At 45.6% G+C, this 8,404-nt stretch overlaps 1 non-coding gene across 1 annotated transcript; it reads left to right on the top strand.

The window, feature by feature from the left end:
• The first annotated feature begins 8,053 nt into the window (after positions 1-8,053).
• Trnat-cgu (transfer RNA threonine (anticodon CGU)) lies at positions 8,054-8,128 on the top strand. Its single transcript has one exon. It is a non-coding gene; the product is annotated as a tRNA-Thr (tRNA).
• Positions 8,129-8,404: the final 276 nt, after the last annotated feature.

The raw sequence follows: 8,404 nt of genomic DNA, 5'->3' as shown, positions 1-8,404 counted from the left end.
GGAAAAAATTAATACAGTATTTGGTTCAATATTTGTAAAACTCTAATTCCTCTCTCTCAAACCCCACCCTGTGGGGAGAGAGGGAGAATTTTAGTTTTAGTGAATCAAAATTTACGAAGTAAATAAGTGTTTTTTATTTATCCGTAACCATTTTCCACGCAAAAATGAGAACGTCGATGTTGTGTACAGTGAAAAGATCAGAGACATCAATCATTTACGGGAAAGAATCGTCGCGGCGGTTGGGACAGTTACACCTGAAATGTTGCTGACTACGTGGCGAGAAGTGGAATATCGTTTCGACGTGTCCAGGGCAACAAATGGATCCCACGTTGACGTCTACTAACATCAAACGAAACTTGAAAGGATTCTCTTTCACGATATGTACTCAGTGACGTAATTTTTCATTAATTTCGCCATTAAATTTGTACTTAAAACTAGGGAGCTCTTTTCCAAACACCTTGTATAGGTTGCAGTGCTTATGCAGAGATGAGGACGCTTCCACAGGACAGCGGAGAGAGAAGGATCAAAGCACAGTAACGGCAGCACTAAACACTCAACGAATGGCCGAACCAGCTTTTGCAGCAGACGCAGAACGAGACGAGGAATGAGGCCACCTCCTTACGTGCAGTGGGGAGGCGTCAATGGGAAGAGCTGCCGGGGCAGAGCGCTCCGCTCCGTCTCGCCGGTGTTTACTACGGGCTGGCTGGCTGGCTGTGTTTAGTCTGCCTGCCCAGACTGCACTCCGCCTCTTTGGGGACCTCCCTGTCACCTCGGGCTCCCACATTTAGGCCTGTTTACTCCCACGCCCGCGTCTTTCAACCGACAGACGCCCTCAGGGCACTGTTGCCCTTTCCATTCACGGCTGGAACGTCTACCTACCTTAAAGCATTCGCAATCGTACCAGCTCGTGACTGCCCTGACTGTGAATCGAATGTAGCTACGGCATTTACTGTATGCGGCCATGAGTTTTGTGATGGTGGTAAGATAAGCCTGATAGAAAAGAAAAACAAAACATTTGATTTGTAAACAACTCACCTTACTTCTCGACCTAGTCTCCTTTGAAGGATATGCCCTTGGTCCAACGATCCTCCAACTTTTTTATCCTATCAGAAACACAGGTTCTGTCAAAACTCACCAAAATACTCATTAACTGTAACTATCATATCCTCATTTGATGAAAATTTATTCCCAGCAAAACCGAAGTTTCAAGTTTGTGAGTAGGAAGAAGTCATTCGGGGCTACGTCTGGCGCACAGGGTGGACGAAGAACCAGCTCAAATACCAGTTCATACACTTCCGCCATCATTGTCGCTGATGTGTGGGATGGCACATTACCCTGGTGAAAGAGCAGTTTTTTGTGTCCAACGTTGGTGTTCCTCCAGCCAACACAAGTTTCAAACGATCCAACAATGAAGCCTAATAGGGTCGAAACATGACTCTGCTTTTTTCCAAGTAATCTATGAGGATTATTCCTCGGGAACCCCAAAAAACAGTGGCTTTCACTTAACCAGCTGACGAAATGGTCGTTGCCTTCTGCAGTGCACTATTACCAGGCTGTTTCGACTGTCGATTTGTAATGATGGATCCACGTTTCATAAACAGTCACAAATCGGAGCGAAAGGTCTTGCGGATTGCGACTAAACATCGCCAGACGTTCTGTTGAAATGCGGATACGGATAAGCGTTTGGTCTACTGTGAGCAATCGCGGCTCCCATCTCGCACCACAGCTTCTTCATAGCCAGTTCTCCCTGTTGGATATTATGCACTCACTCAGTTGAGATGCCTACATTCTCAGCAATCACATGATTTTTTTTATTGGGCTGTCTTATATTGCCGTATCATGGATTTTATTAGTTGTTTCCTTTGTGGGGACCTTAATTGGACGGCTGGAGCGAGTTTCGTCTTCTGTGCTTGTCCAACTATGTTCTAAGTATCTATAATGGCCTTTAATGACGGCGCAGAGTCCGTGTGAACTTCACGCTGTTCTGTTTTGATTTGTGCGGCAGTCCAGTCCTTCAAAATGGAAATGTTTAATAGCAGCCCGAAACTCTGTTTTCCCGATTTTCAATCGCAGTCGATACGCTAAAAAAATTAAATGATCGTATGGCATTGTTGGCCGGGAGACCCCATTCGGGGTTGTTCGGCCGCCGTATTGCAAGTCCTTTTTAGGTGACGCCACACCGGCGACTTGCGAGTCAATGATGATGAAAATGATGATGGAGTACACATAACACCCAGTCCCGTGCCGGGAATCGAACCCGGGCCCCCTGCATGGTAGGCAGATGAGACACTCACCAATTCAGACATTCAGACGGCTGTCGACAATGAACTTTACACTGCGCATTGTTGAAATTCTTTATACGATCCTTGCAATTATCAAGCTTACCAATTATGAAGGCGCAACAACAATGTTCCATTCTTTCGCGGAAATTTGCCAGACTTACCACGTGGAATAAGTGATCTATATTAGTGGCACTAAGCGACTAACCTCGAATCCAGTACCAGCTGCATGATGCACACCTGACTAGAATGTCCCCAGTTACGGAGAATGAGAGAACATAGCGACTTCCAACAACCTTTCCACACAATTTCAAACTTTTACGAAACTTTTTCTCGCTCACAATCCACACAAAATGATGAAAGGAAAATACATTATCGCTTACTACATTTTCGCCGTTGATGCAGCAAACTCCAGCATCAGTCATGACGTGTTAATTTATTACCTATTTACTACCTACTTCATTCGTGACACAGTTTGTACACAGTATCCACATATGCCAATGAATGTACATGCAAAATTATAGCATTATCTAACATGTAGTTCAGGAGATATGAGGTTTTAAACGATTAGATGTGTGAAAAATTAGCTTTTGCTTAAAATGAGGTGCAAATAAAATTTCAACACCATGCATGACGTTTTGATTTATTATTCCTTTACTACTACATCTATTCGCAACACATTTTGCAGACACTGTCCACATTAACCACTAGTTGTACGTGCAAAATTATGTAATTCTACGACACATAGTTAGGAGACAAGGCGTCATAAACACTAAGATGCGCCAAACACTGCCTTTTGCTTCAAATGTAGGGCTAGCGCAAGTTACCCAGACTGTTCTCATCAACAGTTTCGTTACTAGAGCACTAACGGCTTCCAACAAGCTTCAAGCACAACTTTTTCTCGCCTACATGCTTAAAATCAAATTTTCTACACGTTGACTCGTCTGTACAGTAATCAGACGCTGTTGTATACATGGTAGTTCGATTCTTTAATGAATCGAGCGTTTACTGGTACTTACCTATAAGGAATAGTCAAATGGACACACGGCATATGCAAAAAAGTAAGTAAAGGGTTTATTATTCCGAAAGTAATCGCCATGACACTAAATACATTTATCCCACTGTGAGACATGACGCTCAACGCGTTCATGGAAAAATGTTTGTTTGCTGTTTAGGCGGGCCCACATGTTGCGAAGGTTGTTTCGAGTATACAGCAGAAGTTTCTATGGGAAGCCCTTGACATCCTCCATACAGTGCCGGTCTCTCCCCGTGCGATTTCCATAATTTTGGAGCCCTGAAGAAAGACATTCTTGGCTGTCGATTTGTTTCGGAGGAAGAGATGCACAGCATAATGGTTTGATAGACAACCACCAACATTTTTCCAAAAAGGCATTGACCGTCTTGTCTCACTGTGGGATAAATGTATTTAGTGTCATAGCGATTACTTTTGAAATAATAAAAAGTTTACCTACTTTTTTTCACCTCTCTCGTTTTCATGTGACCGCCTCTTTATAATAGCATAGCGTCTTGGAAACAAGGTGCAAAATGAACATCAAAAAATGGTTCAAATGGCTCTGAACACTACGGGACTTAACATATGAGGTCGTCAGTCCCCTACAACTTAGAACTACTTAAACATAACTAATCTAAGGACATCAAACACACCCATGCCCGAAGCAGGATTCGAACCTGCGACCGTTGCGGTCGCGCCGTTCCAGACTGAAGCGCCTAGAACTGCTCGGCCACAGCGACCGGCAAACGAACATCAGCAAAAGTAAGACAATGGTAACGGAAAATAGTAGATCACCAGATTTTTACTTGAAACAAGTTACAATATTGGTAAACAACATTGGAAATTATGTTACTCATCTACAGTGAGGCACGAATGCAGAGTAAATGTCATCTTTTTCGGTGTAATGGTAATGCAATTAGTAAATTAAAAGTTCCAGAGACCTTTCCAAGCTCAAACAGTACAAGGGGCTAAAAATCGGTGGCCGAAGAAAATAATGTTTGAGATTCGCAAACGGTGCAAGTGTTACAGCTAGGGATAGAAAAGAACTGCAGTAAATGGCACAGTGGATCGAAACTACAGGGAAAGATTGCGGGATGAAAGTAAACGGAAAGAAAACGAAGGTAATGCCCGCAGGAGGAGACGAAAGGATAGAAATAATGCTGAACAATGTTGAACTGGAGTGCGTCCAGGATTTTAGTTAAACAGGAAGTAGAACAGAGTGCAGTTGGAGATGCAGCACGAACACTGAATTAAACACAAAAGTTGCAATGATTGACATTTTCTAATAACAGGAGGATTGTCTGTGTTATGAAAACCGAATAAAGGGAAAGACCGGTGAAGTGTTTTATCTGGTGAGTCATACTGCAAGTTACCGAAACGTGGATGGTTTTTTTTTTTATTTAATCGTGTGGCAAGGGCAACCCCCATCGTGCAGACCGTCCACTGGGTGCCGGACTTTCAATTTGACGCCACTTCGGCGACCTGCAGTCGATGAGGTTGATAGGATGACAACACAACAACTAGTCCCTGGGCGCAGAAAATTCCGCGATCAAGCCGGGAATCGAACCCGGGCCCAGAGGATTGACAATCCGTCACGCTGACCATTCAGCTACTGGGGGCGGATAATGTGGATGGTGAGGAAGATAGTAAGCTGTTGGAGACTTTTGAAATGTGGATATAACGGAGAGTGTAAAATGAAATAGGGTAACCTAAACGTATTCCAGGAAATGGTGAGGAGACTGAGTGAAGAAAATTTAGGAATACAACTAAATGTAGGAAAGAAGACTGGATTGAGCTTATATTGAGAAAGTGAGCCAGAATTATAAAGCAGTTTTTAGAAGGATATGTGGAGTGGAAGAAAAGGAAAAGGTGCAATTAAGAATAGGGATTGGAGTCCCGTTGGCTACGAGGCTATTCGAGACGGATCACAAATTCGGAGACGAGAAGGAAATCGGTCATGCCTTCTCAAAGGATTCATCCCGATATTCACCTCTTGCAATTTAAGAGAATCACGGGAAACATAAATCCGGTATACATTAAATGTATTCGCAATTGCAAATAAGGACTACCATCAGCTGTAGAATGGAATGACGACAGTGAAAATTTGTGCCGAATCGGGGCTCGAACCCGGATTTCCCGCTTATCGCAAGCGGTCGCCTTACCATTTGGCTATCCGTGCAAGATTCACAGCCAGACCCAAACTTCCATATGTCGTCAACCATACGTCTAGGATCGGTACTTGTACATCCATTACGTATATTCCTGTACAGGTCAGACGTTGTAGTTGAAAGTCGCTTGCCAGGTATTGGCACGTCCGAAGGAACTTTGCATCGTAATCAGAGTGACACAGGCACTACAATATCGTATTTATCTGCCGATTCCGGGCAAGTACAATGTCTGACCTGTACGGGAATATACACTATGTGATTAAAAGTATCCGGATACACCCAAAAACATACGTTTTTCATATTAGGTGCATTTTGCTGCCACCTACTGCCAGGTACTCCATATCAGAGACCTCAGTAGTTATCAGACATCGTGAGAGAGCAGAATGGGGCGCTCCGCGGAACTCACGGACTTCGAACGTTGTCAGGTGATTGGGCGTCTCTTGTGTCATACGTCTGTACGCGAGATTTCCACACTCCTAAACATCCCTAGGTCCACTGTTTCTGATGTGACCGTGAAGTGGAAACGTGAAGGGACACGTGCAGCACAAAAGCGTACGGGTCAACTTCGTCTGTTGACTGACAGAGACCGCCGACAGCCGGCCGGTGTGGCCGAGCGGTTCTAAGTGCTTCAGTCTGGAACCGCGCTACCGCTACGGTCGCAGGTTCGAATCCTGCCTCGGGCATGGATGTGCGTGATGTCCTTACGTTAGTTAGGTTTAAGTAGTTCTAAGTTCTAGTGGGCTGATGACCTCAGATGTTAACTCCCATAGTGCTCAGAGCCATTTGAACCATAGTGCTCAGAGCCAGACCGCCGACAGTTGAAGAGGGTCGTAATGTGTAATAGGCAGACATTTATCCAGACCATCAGACAGGAATTCCAAACTGCATCAGGATCCACTGCAAGACTAAGGCAGTTAGGCGGGAGGTGAGAAAACTTGGATTTCACGGTCGAGCGGCTGCTCATAAGCCACACATCACGCCGGTAAATGCCACACGACGCCTCGCTTGGTGTAAGGAGCGTGGACATTTTACGATTGAACAGTGGAAAAACGTTGTGTGGAGTGATGAATCACGGTACCCAATGTGGTGGTCCGATGGCAGGGTGTGGGTATGGCGAATGCCCGGTGAACGTCATTTGCCAGGGTGTTTAGCGCCGACAGTTTCGGAGGCGGTGGTGTTATGGCTGCTTGTGTTTCTCATGGAGGGGGCTTGCACCCCTTGCCGTTTTGCGTGGCACTATCGCAGCACCTTCTTGCTTGCCATTGTTGAACAGTTCGAGAATGGCGATTGCATCTCTCAACGCGATCGAGTATCTGTTCATAATGTACTGCCTGTGGCAGAGTGGTTACACCACAATAACATCCCTGTAATGGACTGGCCTGCACAGAGTCCTGACCTGAATCCTATAGAACACGTTTGGCATGTTTTGGAACGTCGATTTCGTGGCAGGCCTCACAACCGACATCGATACCTGTCCACAGTGCAGCACTCCATGAAGAATGGGGTGCCATTCCCGAAGTAACCTTCCATCACCTGACTGAACGAATGCCTGTGAGAGTGGAAGCTGTCATCAGGGCTAAGGCTGAGCCAACACCATATTGAATTCCAGCATTACAGATGGAAGGCGCCACGAACTTGTAAGTCTTTTTCAGCCACGTGTCCGTATACTTTTGATCACGTAGTGTACATGATGGATATGCAAGTGCAGATCGTAGAAGCATAATTGACGACATATTGAAGTTTGGGTCTGGCCGTGAGTCGTGCACGGATAGCTAACTGGTAAGGCGACCGCTCGCGATACGCAAGCAGAAAATCCAGGTTCGAGTCCCGGTCTGGCACAAATTTTCACTGTCATTTCATTCAGCAACTGATGGACGTCCCTATTCGCAATTTCAAATGGTATAATGTAATTCATAACATGCATGCTTGTGCAAAGGAACGTTATATCGTAATCAGAATAACACAGGCAATCAAATATCGTATTAAGCTAGATGTCCGAACTGGGATTTGAACCGTCGTCTTCCTGAATACGAGTGCAGTGTGCTAGCCACTGCGCTATCTCGCTTATGGGAGTGGAGTAGAGGGCTCAGACCCTGAACAATATCCTCACTAGATTTCAACACAAAGTCCTGAAGAAGGAAGTAATCGATGACAGAAATTATGCGCTTACAGAGCAGGGAACACAATGAATTTATAACGGCTTATAGCATGACCTATCAGCCTGTGGTGGTTTCGAATCCCCGGGGCAACGGGTGGGCGAGATGGGGATCGTTTCTGGCAAGGAAACCCTTGAGTTCGAGGTCGCATGTTCAATCAGTACCAAGGCTCATTTGGAAGTGTTGTGTTAACAACTACGACAGGAAAAATATTGAAACTTCCTGGCAGATTAAAACTGTGTGCCCGACCGAGACTCGAACTCGGGACCTTTGCCTTTCGCGGGCAAGTGCTCTACCAACTGAGCTACCGAAGCACGACTCACGCCCGGTACTCACAGCTTTACTTCTGCCAGTACCTCGTCTCCTACCTTCCAAACTTTACAGAATCTCTCCTGCGAACCTGGCAGAAGTAAAGCTGTGAGAACCGGGCGTGAGTTGTGCTTCGGTAGCTCAGTTGGTAGAGCACTTGCCCGCGTAAGGCAAAGGTCCCGAGTTCGAGTCTCGGTCGGGCACACAGTTTTAATCTGCCAGGAAGTATCATATCAGCGCACACTCCGCTGCAGAGTGAAAATCTCATTCTGGAAACATCCCCCAGGCTGTGGTTAAGCCATGTCTCCGCAATATCCTTTCTTTCAGGAGTGCTAGTTCTGCTAGGTTCGCAGGAGAGCTTCTGTAAAGTTTGGAAGGTAGGAGACGAGGTACTGGCAGAAGTAAAGCTGTGAGTACCGGGCGTGAGTCGTGCTTCGGTAGCTCAGTTGGTAGAGCACTTGCCCGCGAAAGGCAAAGGTC

Source organism: Schistocerca nitens, chromosome 4, assembly GCF_023898315.1.
Source record: "Schistocerca nitens isolate TAMUIC-IGC-003100 chromosome 4, iqSchNite1.1, whole genome shotgun sequence".
In the NCBI taxonomy this organism is placed as follows: Eukaryota; Metazoa; Arthropoda; class Insecta; order Orthoptera; family Acrididae; genus Schistocerca; species Schistocerca nitens.
This window is presented reverse-complemented; position numbering and strand designations above follow the sequence as displayed.